At 32.8% G+C, this 27,961-nt stretch overlaps 1 long non-coding RNA gene across 15 annotated transcripts; it reads left to right on the forward strand.

Moving 5' to 3' along the window:
- LOC129927614 (uncharacterized) lies at positions 1-27,953 on the forward strand. Of its 15 annotated transcripts, XR_008779310.1 has the most exons (12): positions 43-69; positions 317-417; positions 521-615; positions 777-918; positions 1,013-1,107; positions 1,332-1,519; positions 3,079-3,207; positions 4,331-4,506; positions 23,190-23,249; positions 24,035-24,315; positions 25,335-25,598; positions 25,722-27,953. It is a non-coding gene; the product is annotated as an uncharacterized LOC129927614 (long non-coding RNA). The 15 variants fall into 15 exon arrangements; XR_008779226.1 differs by having other exon boundaries at positions 2-417; XR_008779321.1 differs by lacking the exon at positions 317-417 and having other exon boundaries at positions 49-69.
- The last annotated feature ends 8 nt before the right edge of the window (positions 27,954-27,961 follow it).

Genomic DNA, 27,961 nt, shown 5'->3' on the forward strand with positions numbered 1-27,961 from the left:
TTGAGTATTGATTACCAATCAACTACTAGCCTGGAAGATAAAAGCCAAAGCTGTAAACAGACAGGTCAGGTAAATATATGAATGAAGAAATTGAAACTAGAAGTAAACATCATGGGAAGTCTAATTATAGGGCAAGTATTTTTCCTTCATATCTTATTTAACATAGTCAAACCATGCAATACTTATAGGCTTAACTATTGTTTTCATAGAAACAATGTTATTTTAAATATCATGAGATAGTGTATTTAAGAGATATTGTAGTTCAAGTTTCCATATTTAATCAGCTTAACAAGTGCACATTCTCTGCTGCCAACAGTACCAATTTGTCATCCAAGCAACAAATATTCCTTGGTAATCTGCTATCAGATGACAGTTATCTCTTTGGCATTTTTATGAATTAAAGCTTTCAAAGCCAAAGTAAGACTTAATTTTTTCTTTTCTTTAACTGCTAATTCTAAAATAATTTATCATTGCATGTTAAAAATAACTTGTTATACATTTTTCTGTGTTTTTGGTCAAGCTTCAGATTTGCTTAGCATATTCCTGTACTACATATCAACAAATGTTTGATGGTTTGTCTGGTTCATCTCTTAACACTATGAAGATGGCTACACTGTGAGTACAAAGTTTTAATTTCATTCAAATCACATTTTACAAAAAAGATAATGGAAATTAAATTAATTTACTATTATTATATAACAATGTTATTTTAATATCATGAGATAGTGTATTTTAAGAGAGATTCTAATTCAATATATGATGTTTCCATATTTCAGAATCTTAACAAGCAAACATTCTGTTGCCAACAGTACCAATTTGTCATCCTATCCAAGCAACTACTATTCCTTGGTAATCTGCTATCAGATGATTACAGTTTTCTCTTTGGCATTTGTATGAATTAAAGCATTCAAAGCCAAAGTAAGACATTTTTTTTCTTCAACAGTTAATTCTGAAACAATTTATTCAAATTTTTTAAACATTATTCTGAACTATTTTCTGTGTTTTGGTCAAGCCTTAGATTTGGTTAGCATAACCCTGAACTGCATATCAACAAATGTCTAATGGTCTGTCTGGTTCATTTCTCAAGACTATGAAGATGGCTACACAGTGAGTACAAAGTTTTATTTTCATTCACCAAACAAATTTTACAAAAGAAGAAAATATTAAAAGCTATAGGTATTTATTTTGTTAGATAACTATCTTTGTTATTTGATGCATTACTTAGCCTTGGACAATGCATCATCATAACTAATATAATATTAAAAGGCATTTATTAATTTACCACATTTAGGTCAATCAAATAAGATTATGTAATCACAAACTGTTTTCAGGGTATCAGCTATCAGCAGTGCACCCCTATGATACACAAGTCTTCATTGCCAAGTCACTCTGCCAAACAGTGTGTACACCTTTCTTGCATTGGTAGTGACCCACTTTACTGTCATGAGTCTGGATATGTCAGGCCAAGGAGATCAAGTTTGTGTCCAAGGTTACTTAGTTAATTCTCTAAGAACAATAGGTGAGTTGAATTCTAGTGTACCAGTCAAATATCTTAAAGCAAAGTAAAAAAAAAAAAAAATTTTAAAAGCATATAAAAATCTGTTATAAAAACATAAAATGTTAGTTTTAGAGTACTAGTTTTAGAGTACTCGTTTCAGACCAAGTGATCATGGGTCAGATAGTGTCAAGCTCAACTGTTTCTATGGCCATTGGTTAACCATGGGTTGTTTGGCCAGCAAATTTTCAAACATTGCTCTAGTTTTAGGTTTATAAGCTACATGTTTTCTTCTAAAGTTAACAAATTAGGACCAAAATGTGAACTTTTAATAAGGTGGTGTAGTTGCAACCACACAAGAGCTGCTTCACATTTACTGTTTGAATGGTGCATACATTTTTATAATAACTTACCTTCTGATTTGTAAGGTTGATATTTTATTAATATATATATATATATTATATAAAGCAGAATGTTTGGCGTATGTATGTATGTATGTTCCAGTATAGAAATAAAAACTTGATAAAACTTGGCAGAAATGTTCCTTGGGTACCAACTTAGACCGTAGTGTATGTATTGTGGCCCTAAAACAAACTTAAGACCATCAAAAAAAAAAAAAAAGACCAGCTCTATTACAGCTATAGTATTTTATGGATCTAGGCGATGTTTACAATGTTGACATGAGAAAAGATCGAAAGGATTTAGATCTAGATCTAATTTTTAGAACTAAACTTTGCACTTATTTTTTTTTTTTTGACACATGAAAATACAAAATATAGTTTATTTATTTCATTATTTAATAAAATTAACCTTCAAATTTGTGTTACAAAATCATTTTTACATTAGTTCGTTATAGTCTATGCCTAGGTCTAAAACTCTTATTGAACTCTAAGATGATAAAACTTTTTTTTGCAAAGATAGTTTTATGCTTTAACACATGAACATACTAATTATAGTCCATTCATTTCATATTTTAATCAAAGTAACATTTAAATTTTTTTAATACATTCGTTTGCTGTTCGCTAAAGCTGCGTAGCCGTGTTGAGATAGGCCTATATTCATTCATGAAAAAAGTTCACGCATGCGCAGCACAGAATGAACTCTATAAAAGCCAATTTTTAACTCTAGATTAGTCTAGATCTAGATCTTTGTCTACCTCAAGATCTACTTTATACTTTAACACATGAACATACAAAATTAAGTCTATTCATTTCAAATTTTAATCAAATATATGTAGGCCTACAAGCAAATGTTTTAATTTGAAAAAATGGATTTAAGTAGATTAGCTATTTTGATTTGATGGCTTCATTCATACTATTTTTACATTTACACATTCGCTTTATTTATTACATTATTATTTCGTTTAAATGTTTTAAAAACACTATATCGACAGTAATAAGCAAATAAAGACCCGCGGGTCGCTGGTAAAATATATCTAGTATATACATATATATATATTAATACACTTGGGCAAGGGCTGTTACTGTTTCCTTTTTTTTTTTTTTTTTTTTTTTTTTTAAGATTGACATTTTTCTTTCAATTTGTAAATTTGCTTCAACATTCAAGTTTTTTTTTTTTTAAAGACAGACTCTACATGCTACTGATCTGGAGGTTAGTGGCTCAATCATTGTGCACTGATTCTTCACTGATGCCTTGATTCTCCACTGTCAACTTTATTGTCATAAAGTTTATCTAGTGATCTACATATCAAGGTAATAAATATTTGTTTACACTATAACCCAAGAGCTTTTGCTTTAAGATGCATTGTTTTTACAATAGGAGCCTAATTCTGATGTATTTTTTTAGGACCCTAGCAATAGTTTCTTAAACTTTCAGACAATAAGAGCTAGTTTAGAACCAAAACACAAAACTTAAGCCAGATCTGTATAGTCTTTTGTTTTCTAAAAATATTTTAAATAAAAGTCTAGATAGGGTAGCTTATAAGGCCTACTTGTGAAATTAGATATTTTTAAAATGTGTACTTATACTTTTGATATTTGAAGTATTTTAAAACTAGCTATATTTTTCTATTTATGTAATTTATTTATTTTGTTTGTATTATTTACTTATTTATTTATTTATTTAATTATTATTTTAAAAAAAAATTAGTTATCTCCTTTTGTTTAATTGGATAGCATTTCAAAACCTAAAAGATGGAGCTGTTGGGTTAAAAACACAAATTAATGAACTCACATTAGACTGCATTACTTCCTAAAAATTTAAAATAAGCAATTTGCTTCATTCTTCGTGGCACATTTATGTATATAGCCAAATGAAAAGTTGAATGTGATTTTCTTATTTAAAAAAATGTTCCCCTTTCAGACCTTGCGATCTATAGGAAGGATGATGTAAAGGTCATGTTTTGTGGCCCACAGTTAACCAGGGTGTCATGTGGCCAGCTCAACAACCAACCGCCTTAACTTTCCCCAACTAATGTCAGGTACCCATTAGAGTTGGGTAGAATCTTGACGTACCCAAAGGTCCCAAAATTTAAAATATCAGGATTCAAACCTGGGACATCAACTTTATAAGCTAAGTGTGTTACCGCTCAGCCACTATACCTCCTATCAAAGAGAGATACATAAAAAAATTGACATTAAAATACCATGAAGTCTCATAAACCTTTTCTATTTTTCCATCACACAGTGAGATAGTATGACTATTATTTGAAAACAAAATGACCATCACTAAAAAACATTCTTTTTAAACATTAGGTCTGAGACAGGAAAAGCTCTTCTTGAATGAAAAGAAATTTTATCAATATTGCATTTAAAGGTTATGCATTTAAATGTGATGTATTTGTTAAACAGTGCATTTTTCTTATCTCACTTATAGACTAAATGGTCAATTAAACATGAGGTCAAGGAAAAAGGATGAACATTTCAAGGCTACTGAAGGAACATTAAACGTCTCTCTCACTGTGAAAAGATTCTACCGATCTACAAATGATCAACATGTTTTATCTTAAGTTCGTCTGCCATTTCTTCAAATGGAGCCATATTAAGAATAAGGTAAGAAATATTCTTATACTTCACAGCATTTATTTTTTTGTAAAGTGATGATCCTGCATTAGTTGTATGTTGTTTGTGTATGTTACTTTAAATATCCTGCATTAGTTTTATGTTGTATGTGCATGATAATTTAAATATCCTGCATTAGTTGTATGTTGTATGTGCATGATACTTTAAATATCCTGCATTAGTTGTATATGTATGCATGGTTCCTGTATTTGTTTTGTATATTATGATGTCAGTAATTACTTCACAAACACTTCACACACAACTTGTAAGTTCACCTGTCTAGTTAAAGAAATCTGTATTGTATTTGTTTTAGTAGTGTCTAGTTATGAAAGTAAACTGAATTTTCATTTGTTAAACTTAGTGATATACCATTTTAATTTCAGTTAAAATATGTGGATGTTCCTATTAAATTTTTCAGAAAAACTGCATTGCTCTGAAATAATTCCAACTGTATAAATGTAAATATATTTCAACAAATAATGGAATTGGATTCTTTGTCATTTGGATTAATTCAATAGTAATGTATTCTAAATATGGAATTCAAACACAAAAATGAAAAGTTGTGAATCACCATCAACTTTCACTTTGCCACTTGGAGATTGGGATGATTCAAGTTACTGGAGATTGGGATGATTAAAGTTACTATTGTAGCAACTATGTGTTAATGTGCATGGTCTTAACACCCCAGTACTTAATTGGACAAAAAAAAAGGATCTCCAATTCAGTGATATGTACTATTGCATAAACAAGTTGACTTGACTTCATGTAGATCTTTAACTAAATAAACTGTTTCAATTCTTCAGTGTGTGATAGTGTGAAAAAAAACATTTATGGTTTCTTGTGATTATGTGCAATATAATGACATATTAAGTTGACTTGAATACTCTTAAAATGTTTCATTTCTAAGGTGTGGAAAAATGTGCATTATATTTCATGTTGGGAGTTAATGTGAAAACAAAAATCTACTATTCCATGTGATACAATTGCATGCAAAAAATCCTAACCCTAACCCATTCAATGAACAATCAGTATGAACGTTTCCACCAAAGGAAATGTTGCCGCTCATGATGCATCTATTTATTTGGCTCCAGATATTCAACTGATGCACATTCGCAAAACAAATGTAAAAAAAAAAAGATTTAATCCATTACATGTATATAATTGTGCAGGAACATTTGGGATTGTCATTTGTATCACACTCATCTCTCATTCATTGAGACTCTACACTTAATCTGGTGATCTAGATGTATTTGCAATTCCCAGTGAAATCATTCTTTGAGTGCTTAAAAAAGAAATTCATACGGATGTATAACTGTGTTAGACGTCTTCATTTATATTCCGATTGAACGTTTGTAAAAATCAATAATTAAGTCACACTCAAGGAACATATGAACGTGTCCATCAAAGGAAATATCGCCGCTCGTGATGCAGCGCACACTAATCAACATTTGCACTTGCAGACCAACTAAATAGTTGCGGAGAAAACACATTTAATTGATGACATTACTATGTTTAGCTTAGGACTTTTCAAAAGCGAAGACTGGACTCTTTAGCCATCTTCGTGTTTATAGGAATGATTAATGGAGGACTTTTAAAAGCGAAGACTGGACTCCTTAGCCATCTTCGTGTTCATAGGAATGATTAATGGAGGAATTTTAAAAGCGAAGACTGGACTCCTTAGCCATCTTTGTGTTCATAGGAATGATTAATGGAGGAATTTTAAAAGTGAAGACTGGGCTCTTTAGCCATCTTCATGTTTAAAGGATGTAGTTGAGGATTTTTTTTCAAAGAAGATCGGTCTCCATGACCATCTTGGTACTTATAGGAAAGGATATTGTATTCATTTTTGAAAAATTGAGGATTTTTAGCTGAGGACTAGATGTAGTAATATTGTCATCAATTGAATTGTTGATCCAAGACGAAATTGTTGGTTATGTCTGTGCATTTGTAGACAACCCAACAGTGCACATCCTTTTTCTTGTTTTGCATTTTTTCACGTGCTACAATGCCTTGGACAAAGCATCATCATAACTTGGAATGTTAAAAGGCATTCAAAAAAACAACAAAGAAGAATGAGTTTGTAAAATAACCGGTTATTTCGGCTCAGTTGAATAATAGTTGGGACATAATTAGTTGAGTGCAAGCTTTGACGCTGATTCAACTCACTCGACATTAGTTGAGTGCGAAGTTTGTGAGGCTGATTCAGCCCTCAAACCGGATGCTTGTAGACCACCTTCAATAGCTTGAACACGACGTCATCAAAAATATTGTTACAGTCAGTTCATCAAAATGAAGCTGTAGGTCAACAAGCTCAAAACAGGAGTCAGTGAAAAAAGCAAGCCTGAAACTTTTTATTGGGCTCCAACTATTCAACTGATGCACGTTTGCAAAACAAGAGTTAAAAAAAAAGGATGAAAATATAAGCCATCAGATATATGATGATTGTGCAGGAACAGTTGGGATTGTCGTTTGTATCACGCTCATCTCTACCCTATCCATTGAGACACTGTGAAGTGATGTAACCAGTGAGGTTTTGTAACAACTTTATTGAATTGTAATGAGGATATCTACAAACATTTGTGTACAAATGTGTGCTAATTAGCAGGTCTTTGACCTCTGCACTTAATGTGGTGATCAAAATGTGTTTGCAATTCCCAGTGAAATCATTCTTTGAGTGCTTAAAAAAGAAATTCATACGGATGTATAACTGTGTTAGACGTCTTCATTTATATTCCGATTGAACGTTTGTAAAAATCAATAATTAAGTCACACTCAAGGAACATATGAACGTGTCCATCAAAGGAAATATCGCCGCTCGTGATGCAGCGCACACTAATCAACATTTGCACTTGCAGACCAACTAAATAGTTGCGGAGAAAACACATTTAATTGATGACATTACTATGTTTAGCTTAGGACTTTTCAAAAGCGAAGACTGGACTCTTTAGCCATCTTCGTGTTTATAGGAATGATTAATGGAGGACTTTTAAAAGCGAAGACTGGACTCCTTAGCCATCTTCGTGTTCATAGGAATGATTAATGGAGGAATTTTAAAAGCGAAGACTGGACTCCTTAGCCATCTTTGTGTTCATAGGAATGATTAATGGAGGAATTTTAAAAGTGAAGACTGGGCTCTTTAGCCATCTTCATGTTTAAAGGATGTAGTTGAGGATTTTTTTTCAAAGAAGATCGGTCTCCATGACCATCTTCGTACTTATAGGAAAGGATATTGTATTCATTTTTGAAAAATTGAGGATTTTTAGCTGAGGACTAGATGTAGTAATATTGTCATCAATTGAATTGTTGATCCAAGACGAAATTGTTGGTTATGTCTGTGCATTTGTAGACAACCCAACAGTGCACATCCTTTTTCTTGTTTTGCATTTTTTCACGTGCTACAATGCCTTGGACAAAGCATCATCATAACTTGGAATGTTAAAAGGCATTCAAAAAAACAACAAAGAAGAATGAGTTTGTAAAATAACCGGTTATTTCGGCTCAGTTGAATAATAGTTGGGACATAATTAGTTGAGTGCAAGCTTTGACGCTGATTCAACTCACTCGACATTAGTTGAGTGCGAAGTTTGTGAGGCTGATTCAGCCCTCAAACCGGATGCTTGTAGACCACCTTCAATAGCTTGAACACGACGTCATCAAAAATATTGTTACAGTCAGTTCATCAAAATGAAGCTGTAGGTCAACAAGCTCAAAACAGGAGTCAGTGAAAAAAGCAAGCCTGAAACTTTTTATTGGGCTCCAACTATTCAACTGATGCACGTTTGCAAAACAAGAGTTAAAAAAAAAGGATGAAAATATAAGCCATCAGATATATGATGATTGTGCAGGAACAGTTGGGATTGTCGTTTGTATCACGCTCATCTCTACCCTATCCATTGAGACACTGTGAAGTGATGTAACCAGTGAGGTTTTGTAACAACTTTATTGAATTGTAATGAGGATATCTACAAACATTTGTGTACAAATGTGTGCTAATTAGCAGGTCTTTGACCTCTGCACTTAATGTGGTGATCAAAATGTATTTGCAATTCCCAGTGAAATCATTCTTTGAGTGCTTAGAAAAGGAAATTCATACGGATGTATAACTGTGTTAGACGTCTTCATTTATATTCCGATTGAACGTTTGTAAAAATCAATAATTAAGTCACACTCAAGGAACATATGAACGTGTCCATCAAAGGAAATATCGCCGCTCGTGATGCAGCGCACACTAATCAACATTTGCACTTGCAGACCAACTAAATAGTTGCGGAGAAAACACATTTAATTGATGACATTACTATGTTTAGCTTAGGACTTTTCAAAAGCGAAGACTGGACTCTTTAGCCATCTTCGTGTTTATAGGAATGATTAATGGAGGACTTTTAAAAGCGAAGACTGGACTCCTTAGCCATCTTCGTGTTCATAGGAATGATTAATGGAGGAATTTTATAAGCGAAGACTGGACTCCTTAGCCATCTTTGTGTTCATAGGAATGATTAATGGAGGAATTTTAAAAGTGAAGACTGGGCTCTTTAGCCATCTTCATGTTTAAAGGATGTAGTTGAGGATTTTTTTTCAAAGAAGATCGGTCTCCATGACCATCTTCGTACTTATAGGAAAGGATATTGTATTCATTTTTGAAAAATTGAGGATTTTTAGCTGAGGACTAGATGTAGTAATATTGTCATCAATTGAATTGTTGATCCAAGACGAAATTGTTGGTTATGTCTGTGCATTTGTAGACAACCCAACAGTGCACATCCTTTTTCTTGTTTTGCATTTTTTCACGTGCTACAATGCCTTGGACAAAGCATCATCATAACTTGGAATGTTAAAAGGCATTCAAAAAAACAACAAAGAAGAATGAGTTTGTAAAATAACCGGTTATTTCGGCTCAGTTGAATAATAGTTGGGACATAATTAGTTGAGTGCAAGCTTTGACGCTGATTCAACTCACTCGACATTAGTTGAGTGCGAAGTTTGTGAGGCTGATTCAGCCCTCAAACCGGATGCTTGTAGACCACCTTCAATAGCTTGAACACGACGTCATCAAAAATATTGTTACAGTCAGTTCATCAAAATGAAGCTGTAGGTCAACAAGCTCAAAACAGGAGTCAGTGAAAAAAGCAAGCCTGAAACTTTTTATTGGGCTCCAACTATTCAACTGATGCACGTTTGCAAAACAAGAGTTAAAAAAAAAGGATGAAAATATAAGCCATCAGATATATGATGATTGTGCAGGAACAGTTGGGATTGTCGTTTGTATCACGCTCATCTCTACCCTATCCATTGAGACACTGTGAAGTGATGTAACCAGTGAGGTTTTGTAACAACTTTATTGAATTGTAATGAGGATATCTACAAACATTTGTGTACAAATGTGTGCTAATTAGCAGGTCTTTGACCTCTGCACTTAATGTGGTGATCAAAATGTGTTTGCAATTCCCAGTGAAATCATTCTTTGAGTGCTTAAAAAAGAAATTCATACGGATGTATAACTGTGTTAGACGTCTTCATTTATATTCCGATTGAACGTTTGTAAAAATCAATAATTAAGTCACACTCAAGGAACATATGAACGTGTCCATCAAAGGAAATATCGCCGCTCGTGATGCAGCGCACACTAATCAACATTTGCACTTGCAGACCAACTAAATAGTTGCGGAGAAAACACATTTAATTGATGACATTACTATGTTTAGCTTAGGACTTTTCAAAAGCGAAGACTGGACTCTTTAGCCATCTTCGTGTTTATAGGAATGATTAATGGAGGACTTTTAAAAGCGAAGACTGGACTCCTTAGCCATCTTCGTGTTCATAGGAATGATTAATGGAGGAATTTTAAAAGCGAAGACTGGACTCCTTAGCCATCTTTGTGTTCATAGGAATGATTAATGGAGGAATTTTAAAAGTGAAGACTGGGCTCTTTAGCCATCTTCATGTTTAAAGGATGTAGTTGAGGATTTTTTTTCAAAGAAGATCGGTCTCCATGACCATCTTCGTACTTATAGGAAAGGATATTGTATTCATTTTTGAAAAATTGAGGATTTTTAGCTGAGGACTAGATGTAGTAATATTGTCATCAATTGAATTGTTGATCCAAGACGAAATTGTTGGTTATGTCTGTGCATTTGTAGACAACCCAACAGTGCACATCCTTTTTCTTGTTTTGCATTTTTTCACGTGCTACAATGCCTTGGACAAAGCATCATCATAACTTGGAATGTTAAAAGGCATTGAAAAAAACAACAAAGAAGAATGAGTTTGTAAAATAACCGGTTATTTCGGCTCAGTTGAATAATAGTTGGGACATAATTAGTTGAGTGCAAGCTTTGACGCTGATTCAACTCACTCGACCTTAGTTGAGTGCGAAGTTTGTGAGGCTGATTCAGCCCTCAAACCGGATGCTTGTAGACCACCTTCAATAGCTTGAACACGACGTCATCAAAAATATTGTTACAGTCAGTTCATCAAAATGAAGCTGTAGGTCAACAAGCTCAAAACAGGAGTCAGTGAAAAAAGCAAGCCTGAAACTTTTTATTGGGCTCCAACTATTCAACTGATGCACGTTTGCAAAACAAGAGTTAAAAAAAAAAGGATGAAAATATAAGCCATCAGATATATGATGATTGTGCAGGAACAGTTGGGATTGTCGTTTGTATCACGCTCATCTCTACCCTATCCATTGAGACACTGTGAAGTGATGTAACCAGTGAGGTTTTGTAACAACTTTATTGAATTGTAATGAGGATATCTACAAACATTTGTGTACAAATGTGTGCTAATTAGCAGGTCTTTGACCTCTGCACTTAATGTGGTGATCAAAATGTGTTTGCAATTCCCAGTGAAATCATTCTTTGAGTGCTTAAAAAAGAAATTCATACGGATGTATAACTGTGTTAGACGTCTTCATTTATATTCCGATTGAACGTTTGTAAAAATCAATAATTAAGTCACACTCAAGGAACATATGAACGTGTCCATCAAAGGAAATATCGCCGCTCGTGATGCAGCGCACACTAATCAACATTTGCACTTGCAGACCAACTAAATAGTTGCGGAGAAAACACATTTAATTGATGACATTACTATGTTTAGCTTAGGACTTTTCAAAAGCGAAGACTGGACTCTTTAGCCATCTTCGTGTTTATAGGAATGATTAATGGAGGACTTTTAAAAGCGAAGACTGGACTCCTTAGCCATCTTCGTGTTCATAGGAATGATTAATGGAGGAATTTTAAAAGCGAAGACTGGACTCCTTAGCCATCTTAGTGTTCATAGGAATGATTAATGGAGGAATTTTAAAAGTGAAGACTGGGCTCTTTAGCCATCTTCATGTTTAAAGGATGTAGTTGAGGATTTTTTTTCAAAGAAGATCGGTCTCCATGACCATCTTCGTACTTATAGGAAAGGATATTGTATTCATTTTTGAAAAATTGAGGATTTTTAGCTGAGGACTAGATGTAGTAATATTGTCATCAATTGAATTGTTGATCCAAGACGAAATTGTTGGTTATGTCTGTGCATTTGTAGACAACCCAACAGTGCACATCCTTTTTCTTGTTTTGCATTTTTTCACGTGCTACAATGCCTTGGACAAAGCATCATCATAACTTGGAATGTTAAAAGGCATTCAAAAAAACAACAAAGAAGAATGAGTTTGTAAAATAACCGGTTATTTCGGCTCAGTTGAATAATAGTTGGGACATAATTAGTTGAGTGCAAGCTTTGACGCTGATTCAACTCACTCGACATTAGTTGAGTGCGAAGTTTGTGAGGCTGATTCAGCCCTCAAACCGGATGCTTGTAGACCACCTTCAATAGCTTGAACACGACGTCATCAAAAATATTGTTACAGTCAGTTCATCAAAATGAAGCTGTAGGTCAACAAGCTCAAAACAGGAGTCAGTGAAAAAAGCAAGCCTGAAACTTTTTATTGGGCTCCAACTATTCAACTGATGCACGTTTGCAAAACAAGAGTTAAAAAAAAAAGGATGAAAATATAAGCCATCAGATATATGATGATTGTGCAGGAACAGTTGGGATTGTCGTTTGTATCACGCTCATCTCTACCCTATCCATTGAGACACTGAAGTGATGTAACCAGTGAGGTTTTGTAACAACTTTATTGAATTGTAATGAGGATATCTACAAACATTTGTGTACAAATGTGTGCTAATTAGCAGGTCTTTGACCTCTGCACTTAATGTGGTGATCAAAATGTGTTTGCAATTCCCAGTGAAATCATTCTTTGAGTGCTTAAAAAAGAAATTCATACGGATGTATAACTGTGTTAGACGTCTTCATTTATATTCCGATTGAACGTTTGTAAAAATCAATAATTAAGTCACACTCAAGGAACATATGAACGTGTCCATCAAAGGAAATATCGCCGCTCGTGATGCAGCGCACACTAATCAACATTTGCACTTGCAGACCAACTAAATAGTTGCGGAGAAAACACATTTAATTGATGACATTACTATGTTTAGCTTAGGACTTTTCAAAAGCGAAGACTGGACTCTTTAGCCATCTTTGTGTTTATAGGAATGATTAATGGAGGACTTTTAAAAGCGAAGACTGGACTCCTTAGCCATCTTCGTGTTCATAGGAATGATTAATGGAGGAATTTTAAAAGCGAAGACTGGACTCCTTAGCCATCTTTGTGTTCATAGGAATGATTAATGGAGGAATTTTAAAAGTGAAGACTGGGCTCTTTAGCCATCTTCATGTTTAAAGGATGTAGTTGAGGATTTTTTTTCAAAGAAGATCGGTCTCCATGACCATCTTGGTACTTATAGGAAAGGATATTGTATTCATTTTTGAAAAATTGAGGATTTTTAGCTGAGGACTAGATGTAGTAATATTGTCATCAATTGAATTGTTGATCCAAGACGAAATTGTTGGTTATGTCTGTGCATTTGTAGACAACCCAACAGTGCACATCCTTTTTCTTGTTTTGCATTTTTTCACGTGCTACAATGCCTTGGACAAAGCATCATCATAACTTGGAATGTTAAAAGGCATTCAAAAAAACAACAAAGAAGAATGAGTTTGTAAAATAACCGGTTATTTCGGCTCAGTTGAATAATAGTTGGGACATAATTAGTTGAGTGCAAGCTTTGACGCTGATTCAACTCACTCGACATTAGTTGAGTGCGAAGTTTGTGAGGCTGATTCAGCCCTCAAACCGGATGCTTGTAGACCACCTTCAATAGCTTGAACACGACGTCATCAAAAATATTGTTACAGTCAGTTCATCAAAATGAAGCTGTAGGTCAACAAGCTCAAAACAGGAGTCAGTGAAAAAAGCAAGCCTGAAACTTTTTATTGGGCTCCAACTATTCAACTGATGCACGTTTGCAAAACAAGAGTTAAAAAAAAAGGATGAAAATATAAGCCATCAGATATATGATGATTGTGCAGGAACAGTTGGGATTGTCGTTTGTATCACGCTCATCTCTACCCTATCCATTGAGACACTGTGAAGTGATGTAACCAGTGAGGTTTTGTAACAACTTTATTGAATTGTAATGAGGATATCTACAAACATTTGTGTACAAATGTGTGCTAATTAGCAGGTCTTTGACCTCTGCACTTAATGTGGTGATCAAAATGTGTTTGCAATTCCCAGTGAAATCATTCTTTGAGTGCTTAAAAAAGAAATTCATACGGATGTATAACTGTGTTAGACGTCTTCATTTATATTCCGATTGAACGTTTGTAAAAATCAATAATTAAGTCACACTCAAGGAACATATGAACGTGTCCATCAAAGGAAATATCGCCGCTCGTGATGCAGCGCACACTAATCAACATTTGCACTTGCAGACCAACTAAATAGTTGCGGAGAAAACACATTTAATTGATGACATTACTATGTTTAGCTTAGGACTTTTCAAAAGCGAAGACTGGACTCTTTAGCCATCTTCGTGTTTATAGGAATGATTAATGGAGGACTTTTAAAAGCGAAGACTGGACTCCTTAGCCATCTTCGTGTTCATAGGAATGATTAATGGAGGAATTTTAAAAGCGAAGACTGGACTCCTTAGCCATCTTAGTGTTCATAGGAATGATTAATGGAGGAATTTTAAAAGTGAAGACTGGGCTCTTTAGCCATCTTCATGTTTAAAGGATGTAGTTGAGGATTTTTTTTCAAAGAAGATCGGTCTCCATGACCATCTTCGTACTTATAGGAAAGGATATTGTATTCATTTTTGAAAAATTGAGGATTTTTAGCTGAGGACTAGATGTAGTAATATTGTCATCAATTGAATTGTTGATCCAAGACGAAATTGTTGGTTATGTCTGTGCATTTGTAGACAACCCAACAGTGCACATCCTTTTTCTTGTTTTGCATTTTTTCACGTGCTACAATGCCTTGGACAAAGCATCATCATAACTTGGAATGTTAAAAGGCATTCAAAAAAACAACAAAGAAGAATGAGTTTGTAAAATAACCGGTTATTTCGGCTCAGTTGAATAATAGTTGGGACATAATTAGTTGAGTGCAAGCTTTGACGCTGATTCAACTCACTCGACATTAGTTGAGTGCGAAGTTTGTGAGGCTGATTCAGCCCTCAAACCGGATGCTTGTAGACCACCTTCAATAGCTTGAACACGACGTCATCAAAAATATTGTTACAGTCAGTTCATCAAAATGAAGCTGTAGGTCAACAAGCTCAAAACAGGAGTCAGTGAAAAAAGCAAGCCTGAAACTTTTTATTGGGCTCCAACTATTCAACTGATGCACGTTTGCAAAACAAGAGTTAAAAAAAAAGGATGAAAATATAAGCCATCAGATATATGATGATTGTGCAGGAACAGTTGGGATTGTCGTTTGTATCACGCTCATCTCTACCCTATCCATTGAGACACTGTGAAGTGATGTAACCAGTGAGGTTTTGTAACAACTTTATTGAATTGTAATGAGGATATCTACAAACATTTGTGTACAAATATGTGCTAATTAGCAGGTCTTTGACCTCTGCACTTAATGTGGTGATCAAAATGTATTTGCAATTCCCAGTGAAATCATTCTTTGAGTGCTTAGAAAAGGAAATTCATACGGATGTATAACTGTGTTAGACGTCTTCATTTATATTCCAATTGAACGTTTGTAACAATAATTATAACAACAAATGTGTGATAATTAGCAGGTCTTTGACCTCTGCACTTAATGTGGTGATTAAAATGTGTTTGCAATTCCCAGTGAAATCATTCTTTGAGTGCCTAAAAAGAAATTCATACGGATGTATAACTGTGTTAGACGTCTTCATTTATATTCCGACTGAACGTTTGTAACAATAAATATAACAACAAATGTGTATTAATTAGCAGGTCTTTGACCTCTGCACTTAATGTGGTTATCAAAATGTGTTTGCAATTCCCAGTGAAATCATTCTTTGAGTGCTTAAAAAAGAAATTCATACGGATGTATAACTGTGTTAGATGTCTTCATCTATATTCCATTGAACGTTTGTAACAATAAATATAACAACAAATGTGTGATAATTAGCTTGTCTTTGACCTCTGCATTTAATGTGGTGATCAAAATATATTTGCAATTCCCAGTGAAATCATTCTTTGAGTGCTTAATAAAGAAATTCGTCTTATATTTACCTGTCATATTTTCTTAGTTTTACCTGTCATATTTTCTTAGTTTAACATGTCATATTTTCTTTGTTATGCCTTTCATATTTTCTTAGTTTTACTTGTCCAATTTTCTTAGTTTTTCCTGTCATTTTTTTCTTAGTTTTACCTGTCATATTTTTTTAGTTTTACCTGTCATAAGTTCTAGTTTTACCTGTCATATTTTCATAGTATTACCTGTCATTTTTTCTTAGTTTTACATGTCATATTATCTTAGTTAAGCCTGTCATATGTTCTTAGTTATACCTGTCATAGTATCTTGTGTAACACGTTTATCATTTGTAATGACTGTGGTATATTTCACTAGTACACCATTAACATATGTTGGAAGAAATTATAGTTCTAGTTCAATATTATACACTGTTGCTTGAACTTCATTTATATTAACATTATTACTTTGTTACCTATTCTGATTTCCGATTCCTTATCTATTTATTTCTTGGCACATTATAGTTTGGAGAATTAGATTCTTGTCTTTGATGTTGATAATAAATTTCTCTTTGGTGATCTAGATTCCAATAATATTGCTTTTAACAGGATGCATTTCTTTCTTTGTTCTTCTATTAATGAGTTAATAACACTCACAGTCTTGCCACTTAGTTTACAGATGAATATATTAGAACAAGTATCTTCATTGTAATTGCAAGTTTTACAGATAGTCTGAAAATAACTATTTATTTCATCAGTTTCATAAGGTCCCTCATTTTTTGCCTATAAATATTCTCTTTATGTTCACGCTTGGTAGTTTCTGTTTTGTCTCCCTTGTTTTGAATTGCAGCTTTTATTTTTCAGTTGTTTTTTTTTTTAATTTCTGATTCTTTGTCTGGTTTGCATCCTTTTAATTTCTTTCAGCATCTAGTTGCATTTCTCTCTTCTCTTTGTGCTTTGTAAATATTCTCTATATGTTCACGCTTGGTAGTTTCTGTTTTGTCTCCCTTGTTTTGAATTGCAGCTTTTATTTTTCAGTTGTTTTTTTTTTTAATTTCTGATTCTTTGTCTGGTTTTGCATCCTTTTAATTTATTTCAGCATCTAGTTGCATTTCTCTCTTCTCTTTGTGCTCTCGCCAACTATTTCAATATCAACTTGATTTTCTTTCCTTTCCATTTATGTCAAAACATCTTTCTTTTCTTCATCTTTAAGACCAAACGATTCAGCAACTTTCTTTAGTTTAGTATATCCATCCATGTATCTATTAATACTTATCAAAAGTACAATGGCATTCTATACTTTTTTATAGATAATAATGATATCTAATATCTTTTATAGTTTACAATCACTTACAATATTATCAAGCCAATACTATTGTGATTAACATAACACACTAAATTGTCAACAATCTAATAATCAATGTCATAATCAATTATTATGTTTTTACAATATATTATTTGGTCATATAGAAAGAGAAAACAAAATTAATAAAATATTATAATGTAAAAAAAAAATGTAACAAAGTTTATACCAAAATGTTACAATTATATAAATGATGATATGATGATGACTCAGTGCACTGAAAACTTTGATTAAATTGAGGAGGATTCGAGCAACACATTGACCTCAATCTCTTACCCTAAAGCACATCCTGTTCCAAAAGCAAGATTTGGTCAATATATAAAAACAAACAAGCACAGCAGGAAAAAAAGACAGAAAATTTTCAAGAAATACTACATATACTTACAAATAAAAATAAAAATGACTTAAAGACCCCAAGAAATTGTGCACAATATTAATACAATGTAAACATTAAAATAAACAATAGTCTAAACACAAAAATCTACTAGTGTTAAATCTGCAACCTCTAAAACCTTATGTTCTGATCATATATATATATATTTTTTACACATTGAAAAAAGACAAAATTTAACAAGGACACAATATCAGTGATACCAAATTTTGACAAGAACAATACTGTCAACAGCTTTCTAAATATAGAACATAAAAATTAAAAATGAAAATCAAAATTATCAGTAATATATTTCAATACTGATTATCTTCCTGTAATGTCATTGAATACTAGCACTGATATAGCTCATCACTTTGAAGAGTGCTTCTTAATCTTTTCACTGTCCAACTTCAATAGAATGTATATATAAATATATATACTTTTACTGCACAAAATTACTGACTATTACTTGAGATGTATAATATACATCAGCACAAAATTACTGTCTGTGTCCAAATTTACAATTACTGTCCAACTTCAATACAATTTTATATACTTGTACTGCACAAAATTACTATTATTTGATGAGATATATAATATACACAAATATAATGTCTGCCTGTGTCAAAATTTACAATTACAGTTCAACTTCAATGCAATATATATATTTGTACTGCACAAAATTACTGAGTATTACTTGATGAGATATATAATATACATTGGCATAAAAATATTGTCTGCCTGTGTCAAAATTTACAAGCACCTGAAGTGTCTGGTCGATTTTTGGGGCACCTTTTTCATCCTTCAACTGTCTACGAGTGTTTACATACTATTTACTAATGAGATATATAATATACACAAATTTACTGTCTGCCTGTGTCAAAATTTACAATTACAAATCAACTTCAATGCAATATATATACTTGTACTGCACAAAATTACTGACTATTACTTGATGAGATATATAATATACATTGGCATAAAATATTGTCTGCCTGTGTCAAAATTTACACTGTCCAACTTCAATATACTATTTACTAATTAATTGTTGGTGCACCTGAAGTGTCTGGTCGATTTTTGGGGCACCTTTTTCATCCTTCAACTGTCTAGGAGTGTTTACATACTATTTACTAATGAGATATATAATATACACAAATGTAGTGTCTGCCTGGGTTAAATTTTACAATTACAGTTCAACTTCAATGCAATATATATACTTGTACTGCACAAAATTACTGACTATTACTTGATGAGATATATAATATACAGTGGCATAAAAATATTGTCTGCCTGTGTCAAAATTTACAATCACTGTCCAACTTCAATATACTGTTTACTAATTAATTGTTGGTGCACCTGAAGTGTCTGGTTGATTTTTTGGGGCACTTTTTCATCCTTCAACTGTCTACGAGTGTTTACATACTATTTACTAATGAGATATATAATATACACAAATGTACTGTTTGCCTGTGTCAAAATTTACAATAACAGTTCAACTTCAATGCAATATATATACTTGTACTGCACAAAATTACTGACTGTTACTTGATGAGATATATAATATACATTGGCATAAAATTATTGACTTCATCTGTCTAGGAGTGTTTACATACTATTAACTAATGAGATATATAATATACACAAATGTAATGTCTGCCTGGGTTAAATTTTACAATTACAGTTCAACTTCAATGCAATATATATACTTATACTGCACAAAATTACTGACTATTACTTGATGAGATATATAATATACATTGGCATAAAAATATTGTCTGCCTATGTCAAAATTTACAATCACTGTCCAACTTCAATATACTATTTACTAATTAATTGTTGGTGCACCTGAAGTGTCTGGTTGATTTTTTTGGGCACTTTTTCATCCTTCAACTGTCTACGAGTGTTTACATACTATTTACTAATGAGATATATAATATACACAAATGTACTGTCTACCTGTGTCAAAATTTACAATTACAGTTCAACTTCAATGCAATATATATACTTGTACTGCACAAAATTACTGACTGTTACTTGATGAGATATATAATATACATTGGCATAAAATTATTGACTTCATCTGTCTACGAGTGTTTACATACTATTTACTAATGAGATATATAATATACACAAATGTACTGTCTGCCTGGGTTAAATTTTACAATTACAGTTCAACTTCAATGCAATATATATACTTGTACTGCACAAAATTACTGACTATTACTTGATGAGATATATTATATACATTGGCATAAAAATATTGACTTCATTTGTCTATGAGTGTTTACATACTATTTACTAATGAGATATATAATATACACAAATGTAGTGTCTGCCTGGGTTAAATTTTACAATTACAGTTCAACTTCAATGCAATATATATACTTGTACTGCACAAAATTACTGACTATTACTTGATGAGATATATTATATACATTGGCATAAAAATATTGACTTCATCTGTCTATGAGTGTTTACATACTATTTACTAATGAGATATATAATATACACAAATGTACTGTTTGCCTGTGTCAAAATTTACAATAACAGTTCAACTTCAATGCAATATATATACTTGTACTGCACAAATTACTGACTATTACTTGATGAGATATATAATATACATTGGCATAAAATTATTGACTTCATCTGTCTAGGAGTGTTTACATACTATTTACTAATGAAATATATAATATACACAAATGTACTGTCTGCCTGGGTTAAATTTTACAATTACAGTTCAACTTCAATGCAATATATATACTTGTACTGCACAAAATTACTGACTATTACTTGATGAGATATATAATATACATTGGCATAAAAATATTGTCTGCCTATGTCAAAATTTACAATCACTGTCCAACTTCAATAAACTATTTACTAATTAATTGTTGGTGCACCTGAAGTGTCTGGTTGATTTTTTTGGGCACTTTTTCATCCTTCAACTGTCTATGAGTGTTTACATACTATTTACTAATGAGATATATAATATACACAAATGTACTGTCTGCCTGTGTCAAAATTTACAATTACACTTCAACTTCAATGCAATATATATACTTGTACTGCACAAAATTACTGACTGTTACTTGATGAGATATATAATATACATTGGCATAAAATTATTGACTTCATCTGTCTACGAGTGTTTACATACTATTTACTAATGAGATATATAATATACACAAATGTACTGTCTGCCTGGGTTAAATTTTACAATTACAGTTCAACTTCAATGCAATATATATACTTGTACTGCACAAAATTACTGACTATTACTTGATGAGATATATTATATACATTGGCATAAAAATATTGACTTCATCTGTCTATGAGTGTTTACATACTATTTACTAATGAGATATATAATATACACAAATGTAGTGTCTGCCTGGGTTAAATTTTACAATTACAGTTCAACTTCAATGCAATATATATACTTGTACTGCACAAAATTACTGACTATTACTTGATGAGATATATTATATACATTGGCATAAAAATATTGACTTCATCTGTCTATGAGTGTTTACATACTATTTACTAATGAGATATATAATATACACAAATGTAGTGTCTGCCTGGGTTAAATTTTACAATTACAGTTCAACTTCAATGCAATATATATACTTGTACTGCACAAAATTACTGACTATTACTTGATGAGATATATTATATACATTGGCATAAAAATATTGTCTGCCTGTGTTAAAATTTACAATCACTGTCCAACTTCAATATACTATCTACTAATTAATTGTTGGTGCAACTGAAGTGTCTGGTCAATTTTTACGGCACCTTTTTCATCCTTCAACTGTCTACCAGTGTTTGATTTGTGATAGGGTAAAGCAATTGTAAATATGTAATATTTAAAATAGATTTTTATTAATTTATGTAAATTTTTACTATTTTCACCATCTGAGGTGTGAATGAATCTTGTTTTTAATGACCCAACCTTATAAAACTTAGCTCTTGAGCTATGAAGGGGGAATAACCCTTGAGGGATTATGGGCATGACATAGCCTTAATTGTGCTGATGTGCCAAAAAAACAAAATATCAATACCTTCCAACTGTTGGGCACCTATATGGTCATCAATTGTTGGAATACTTCATCCCTCATACCAACTGTTGGGCACCTCAAGTGTGTCCTGTCAGTTATTGGGGCACCAAAAGTGTCCTAACGACTGTTTGGGCACCTCAAATATCCTTTTAACTCTAGAGGCACCTTAGGTATTGTATCTATTGTTGAAGCACTTCAAATGTCCTATCATTTGTTGGGGCATCTCATTTATCCTAACAACTGTTGGGCACTTCAATATTCTTATTTTTGGGCACTCCAAGTGTTCTATCAATTGTTTGGGCATTCCAAATGTCCTATCAATTGTTAGGCACCTCATCGATCATACCAACTGTTGTCCACCTCAAGTCTGTCCAATCAGCTGTTGGGGCACCACAAGTTTTTCAACACCTTTTTAGGCACCTCAAATGTCCTTATAACTGTTGGGGCACCTCAATATCCTATCAATTGGTAGGGCACCTCAAGCATCCTATCAATTGGTAGAGCACCTCTAGTGTCCTATCAATTTGTAGGGCTCCTATTGTTTGGTAGGGCACCTTTTTAGGCACCTCAAATGTCCTTATAACTGTTGGGGCACCTCAATATCCTATCAGTTGGTAAGGCACCTCTTCTTTCCTACCAACTGTTAGGTCACCACAAGTCTCCTATTAACTGTTGGGGTACCTAAAGTATCCTATCATGGGGCATCTCATTCATCCTAACAACTCAATGGTCTTATTGTTGGGGCACTCTGTCCTATCAATTGTTGGGCACCTCATCCATCATACCAACTGTTGTTCACCTCATGTGTGTCCTATCAGTTGTTGGGGCACCACAAGTGTCCTAACTACTGCTTGTCTTTTTAACTTGTGTGGCACCTCAAGTGTCCTATTAACTGTTGGGGCACATCAAGTATTCATTCAACTCTCTCTCTCTTTATATTATACTATATTATATTATGTTAGTTTTGATAACCGTTATAAATAAATAAATAAATATATATGATTATGGTTATTATATATTATACATAATCTGCAGTGTTTTTACAAATGAGTAGTCCTGTTTATTACTCACAGAAACACTTTTTTTTTCAGTGTCATTAGCAACATATGAATTTATATATTTGAAATGTTTAATCACACTTCTTTTTACTGAAGTTTAATTTTTTGTTAACAGATATCAAGCTACAAAATTAAATTCCAATTTTTTAGGTTCTCGCCTATATCTGGAATTTATATCTATGTATTAAGTTTTGTTACCTTGAACTCTCAAGTTTTTGTTACACAACTTTATATTTCAGATTCTTTTTGTTCTTCCTTAGGTTCAAATGTATCAGTTGTTTTTGTTGACAGATATCAAGGTACAGAAATAAGAATCTAATTTAGAGTTTTTTAAAGCTTGATTAGTCATAATATTTGCACTATTATTTCCAATATGTGCCAGAGTGTCTGCTAAATGTAACTAGTATGATTAAAAACATGGTCTTTGCAAAGTCTAACATATGGACAAGTAGGATGCTTGTGGCTTGATTCAGTGAAAGAATGTTGGACTAGCAGAAGTGTTATGGAGTGGGTGTGTGTGTGTTTTTATGGTGACTGTGGAAAGAGGTTAGTGATTGGATGTGAATGATGCAAAAGTGGCATTGTCATCACTTGGTCTTAGGGGAGACGACTCCAGAATGTAAGACTGAAAGGTTGTGTTATTGTAGTGAGTTAGATTGTAAGAAATTTTATTACTTAAGTCTCTACTACATTTATTTCATGTGTTCACAAGTATTATAAATGTTATATTTAGTTTCGTTCACTAGGAAGTTGTTCAAGTTCTTATTAGCTAAGATATATTATGCCTTCAACAGTTTAGTTGCCTACCAGCAGTTTGGTGCTACAAGTCAACAACAGTCAGACTAAATTAAATAAAGCCATGTCTATTTCTACATGATTTTGTTGCTACTAACCTGGTGTTACTAACAACTAACTTGAAAAGGGAGAGGGGAATTATCATCTTATTCATGCTCTAACTCTTCAAATTCTATAGAATTGCAGAGAACTGACATGAAATAAAACATTAACAAAATGTGTATTATAATTGTCATTTTTCCTCTACTTGGCATTTTTTTGTCTCCTAGATTTTCATATTTTGTTGAAGTCATTTCAGTTCTCAATTATTTTGTGCACTAAGTTACAAGAAAAAATTCAAGCAAAAGAGGTCACTACACTAAGACTTTGTCTTCTCATAAGAATGGATGGCTGCCTGGTCATGTGATATGTGTGCTGGACTGTGTGTGGTCATCTTGATGCTCATATCTTGCCTGATGACATTTATTCTGCTGGACATTTGGTCAAGGAAGTAGATTCTCTTCAGTTCTCAAGAAACATTCAAAACATGTCAAACATTTGACAAGAATATCAAACAAGTGCAGTGTACATGTAAGTAATGTTGAAACATTATCTGATCTCATTTATGCATTCTTGAGGACGATCTGCAGCCACTAAACCAGTTACATCAGATCTGGATAAAGTGGTCGCCTCCTCTTCATTAAGGCTAGAACAGAAAGATTTTATTATTCTTTTACTCTACTTTCTGTCAGTGTGTTTCATAGTCATTTGTCACATCACTGAGAAACTTAGTTCATTAAGCACTGGCTGTATAAGACTGAGTGTTTATATTTTTTGTGTGTGAATGTTGTTCCTGTTTGCATCTATATTTTCATTGTTATAGTGGTAATCCTAAGGATAATTGTAATCAAACTGAATTTTCATTTGTTTGGATCTTATCTCGTGGGAATTTTAAACTTGATAATTTGCTCTTTGCTTACATTTTGATTTTAAAGTACATTCTAAAAGAAATACAATACATAAGGATAGAAAAAGGAGAGCAAACAATATAGAGATTGGCTGAAGCAATATAAAGAAAGTGAGATCAAATAAAAGAATATATAAAAAGAATAAACCTAGAGAATTTGAAAATAATCTAGACAGTCTCTGTAGCTATTTGGAAAGATTGCTATTGCCAACTAAACAAAACAAATTAGTTTGGACTACAAGCAAAAGAACTTAAAAAGTTGTGATTTTATTTTCTAGAAAAGCACAAACTTTATAGCAGAATTTTCACTCTAAATATTAAAGCTTTCTGTATTCTGTACATTAGATACACTAAATAGCTAGTTATGTATAGTTTTTTGGCATAATTGAAAATCTTCAATAAATTCCTTAGAATTTAAAGGCTTAATAAAACTTAATTTTTTTTTCACTTAATTTGGGTAGTTATTCTTTGCTGCTGTAGTAGGTGTCTTGAGTGTATTTTTTTTCTTTAAAGTTTATTCATAAAATACTAAGTTAAAACATAAAGCTGCATCATCAGAATAGTTTTATTGAACATGAAAAGAAAAGCAATAGAATTTTTTTTTTCCCTTTTCAAGGCAAAAGTTTTTCTTATTCTTATTTAGACCAACATGATGAAGATGTAGACCAACATGATGAAGATGTAGACCAACATGATAAAGATGTAGACCAGCATGATGAAGATGTAGACCAGCATGATGAAGATGTAGACCAGCATGATGAAGAAGTAGACCAGCATGATGAAGATGTAGACCAACATGAAATTGTAGGCCAACATGAAATTGTAGGCTGACATGATGAAGATGTAGACTGACATGAAGATGAAATGTAAACTAAAATATTCATCAAGAGATGTATGGAATAAAAAGGTAAGCAAAGCTATGTATATCAATTAATATTTTTTTTATACTAAACCCCTAAGTAAAGCTTTGCCAAGTTTTGTGTTTCACTGACTATGAAAATGTTTTGATTGATTTTTGTTCTCTTTACAGTGAACATCTTGAGAGGGAAAACAATTCCTAGAGGCAAAGACACAGACACAGTAGATACATAAGAGATTGTTTCCTTTTCTACCATCATTTAGAGCCTTTTTTGTGAGGGAACCTGCATCTGAAAGAACTGAACATTTCCCTAATGCTACTTCAAATTCAGATCTCCTCCCAACCTCAGGCTGAGTACCCGTGGTCACCTACTTTGTTACATTACCATAGCACTACAGACAGTGGAAAACAAATTATATGAAGGAATGCAACCACCATCAGATATTGTTGTCTTTACAGACTCCCAATCTACTCTTCAAGAACTTAACAGCAGCACCTCACAGCTCAAGAGAGTTGACAACACTCATTGTGATAATCCATCAGATGATATCAAAATTAAATATTAATATCACACTACAGTGGATCCCTGGACACATTGTCATCATGGGAAATGAAAAGGCAGATAAGCTATCAAAGGCAGGTTCATCTATGGAACAACCAGATAGACCTGTTAACTACCTCACCCTAAGGTCAATGTTAGTCAACAATCATAAAGAGGAGTGGCTCAACCAATGGGCATCAGGAAACACAGGCAGAGCCATGTACAAAGAAATGACTACACCTAACAAACTGGACAGTATTAACTTCCTCCCCTGCAAAGAACAATCTACAATTTTCCAACTAAGAACAGGACACACTCCACTATTAAATTACCACCTGAACAAAATAAACTCCACACAACTCCTCCTATGCAGACACTGCGCCCACCCCTTTGAAACCGTAAACCATATCCTCTTTGAATGCTCCTCCCTAATCCACCTTAGGCAGACCCTACTTCCACTACAGCCCAACATAACCAACACCCTGTACGGCAGTGCTGAACAACTGAAGAAAACAGCACACTTTTTTTCATTGGCACAGTCTGCAAAAGAGCTTACAGCTCAGCAGCAATAAAGCTGGCTAGAAGAAGAAAAAAGGTTACATTACAAGAAGTGGTCGCAAAGTCAGAAAACCTAACAGATGACAATGAGTAGAACAATCATTTCTGATACAGGTACAAGAACTCAAGTGATGTACTTTGTAAGAACTAATTAGGTGGAATCACCATAATTGATTTCTATCTTGTTCTATATATAGGTATATCTTGACAATCAGTCCAGTCATTGTTCATTCTTTTTTAATATTCCTTTTGTTCCCTTAATCATCTTGCTGTTTCAGTTAATGTTTTTATCTTTTTTCTTTTTGGAGGAGGGAGGGGCTGTGGTATATTATTATTATTATTATTGAAGTCGCTACATTATGCTTTTAATTCAATTTATCATCTCCCCTTCTTTTGTGTGCTATCATATTAATGTTCATTAGTGTCACATCCATGCACAATTTGTTCTATGCTTTTTATAGTGTAAATAGTGACTTGACAATATTTAGATCAATTATATGTTATATTATATTTAAACTAAAACTGTTAGCATTTTCTATGATGTTATTAATATGAATGTGTTTGTGTGTTGCTATGAATGCATTTTAAGTTTTAGTCTAAAATCATAAAAATAAGAAATTGTTTCATAAACAAAGATTATATTAATATTTAATATTGTCAGACTTCACTATAGCATTGAGTTCATCCCCATAGTCTATTTAAAACTTTCAAATACTAATTCACTTTGTCTTATCTAATGGTGATCATGGGGGGTATCCGTTATCCATAGTCTCTGAGGATGTAATCTCTATTTCTGATGGAACACATGTAAAACCAAGAAAACAAACAGTAGACCTAGACTTTATTAACAGGTCATGAAAGCATTTTTTTATAATTGTGAACTGATGTTCTCAGAGCTATTTTTATGTATTTCTATTTTTGCTACTTTTGTAGACTAGTGCTAAGCTGTATGCTTATACTTCCGCCTATTATTATATGGGTTAGGGCGATGCTGTTTCCTGTACTGTTGACCAGAGTGTGTCAGTTTTAATTATTCTGTACTTGGAACTGCCTTTAAGTTTCAGAATTATTTTTTTTTCTATATGTAAAGCTACTTTATATATATAGTTTTATATTATGGTACATTATTTTTCTAATTGAAACAACTGTCAAAATAATTGGCAGTTTGTTTTTTTAAAGTTTGTTTTAAAATGATGGCCACTTCTAATGTTTATGTACTAGATCTTTTCCTAATTTTTGTTTTTTTATCTGCAGTGTTTTGTAACTGCTGCTTTGCTCATTTGAATTAAAGTATCATTTTGTTATTTCTTCT

This window comes from Biomphalaria glabrata, chromosome 1 (genome assembly GCF_947242115.1).
Source record: "Biomphalaria glabrata chromosome 1, xgBioGlab47.1, whole genome shotgun sequence".
Classification (NCBI taxonomy): Eukaryota; Metazoa; Mollusca; class Gastropoda; family Planorbidae; genus Biomphalaria; species Biomphalaria glabrata.